Source organism: Alligator sinensis, unplaced genomic scaffold (assembly GCF_000455745.1).
Source record: "Alligator sinensis unplaced genomic scaffold, ASM45574v1 scaffold12_2, whole genome shotgun sequence".
Lineage (NCBI taxonomy): Eukaryota > Metazoa > Chordata > Crocodylia > Alligatoridae > Alligator > Alligator sinensis.
Genome location: NW_005842756.1, coordinates 252,458 through 254,437, shown reverse-complemented (window position 1 = coordinate 254,437; position 1,980 = coordinate 252,458).

The following is a 1,980-nucleotide window of genomic DNA, read 5'->3' as shown; positions in this document are numbered from 1 at the left end:
AAAGCACTGAAGGGAGGGAATGGAGCCTGGGATTGTCTGGCTGTGTTCAAGGGGCACAGTCTTGGGAGGCCTGGTCATATTTTCCAGTGAACTGTAAAGGGCTCTATTAATTCCTGAGGACTTCTCTTTCTTTTGAATGCAATCGTGGCAAAGAGCAGCCTGCTGGTTTCCAGCCCTCCCTTTACGGGCAGAGGCAAGGTCAGAATCCCTCTGGCTTTCGTCCGACTCTGAATACACACCTAAAAGCATTTCTAACACACCCAAGGCCACGCTCGTTAGGTGTCAGAAACACTTGCCAGGACTTTTTCCACGGCACTCTCCACCTGAGGCATTCATGCCTAACGGTATCGGTTATCCACCGCCTTGTGTGATGCCAGTCTACAGCGGGTCAAAGCCAGCCGGTCCTGTGGGGGGCTCCCACACAGCTTTTTGGGGGTCAAGTTGAGGGAAGGGATGCAGGGACAATCACAGCGGGTGTTTGATCACGCTCACCTTGCCTTTGCACGTAATGGTTTGAGAGCTGCTACGTGGTTCCCCATCCGTACTGCTCTGAAGCACCCCATGATGCTCAAAGATGTCGGCATCTTGGGAAGAGATGACCCAGCGTCAGCACACACAAACACACCTGACCCCTGACCACCACCCCTCAACACGCTCGCACAGACTCAACCCAACCCTGATAGGGCTTGTGTCGGGACAGAGAAGAGCCAGAATCAGGACAGGAGGTCGACATGAGGGACAAACCTACTGACATTGCAAGGGTGAGGGCGGGTTGAGTTGGCCAAAGGAGGGAACAAGGGGAGTGCAGCTGAAAGCAAAGGAAATTACCTCTCCTCTACATCGTCTCCCTAACTTGGCTTCACCTCCAAATAAAAATAGCTGGTATCTCTGCCCCTTCCCTCCTCTCCCTAGCTGCCCCTGTGACTCAACCGGTAGAGCATTGGTCTGCCAATCCAATACATATAAAGCACCCCCACCCTCAGTCCTCCCATGGCTGAGCTAAAAAATGCCCCTCCTTCATGCACAGCTACCCCCACCCCTCAACTCCCTGTTCTGGGCCCAGCAGTGCCTCCTGCCCCGTGCCAAACAACTCCCCCATGCATCCCCCTTCTGCCCCAGGTGGGCTCCCCAGAGCCCTACCCCATCTCATGCTCCAAGGAGTCTTTGGCAGAGCCATTACTAGGCCCTTGGCCTTTGCACTCAGGCCTGGACCCGATCCTTCTGCCATCACTGGGTGCAAAGGAGGGGCAGACACGCTGGGCGCATCTACACATCGCCCTACGGTGATATAACGATGCGTTACATCACTGCACGGCATGCTACGGTGACATAGCGATCACACGTGTCTACACGTGATTGCCAGCTACATCGCCATAGCAGTGCACTTCCTGGGCATAGTGCTCCGCTACGGCAATGTACCAGCAAAATGTACCTGTGCGCCACGCAATAACCACCCATACGTGTGCTGTGCTTCCAAAGGGCAGTACTAAAGCATGGCACCGTAGCAATGTGGCATACAGTGACGTGTAGACATGCCCACTAGGTTGCTGCTTTACAACTTGGGAGGACTCCAAACCAGAACGATGCCCCAGCCCAGAGTGCTGAACCAGAGTATAGCCTTCACCCACAACCATAGAGATGAGAGGTGTGCAAAGGCCCAGAGCGGCACCACAGAAATGGCCATTCGAGCTGTTTCTCTATGATTGCAGGTGGGGTGGAGGACCAGAGCCTTGGAAGAGCTTCTGTTGTCATTTCTGGAAGTGGGATAGGGCTGATATGGGCAGGAGTGGGGCAGCTGGCAGTGGGGAGTAAGGGACTTTTGGAGTGATGAGGAAAAGGGGAAGGGGATCTGCCAGCCAAAAGGAGGGGTCTCTGCGTAGAAGGGAGCAGCCAGATAAAAGGGGGGACATGACAACAGACAAAAGATGGGGGGAGAAAGGACAGATGAAGGGAAACTAGGGAAAGAGCATCCCATACAGT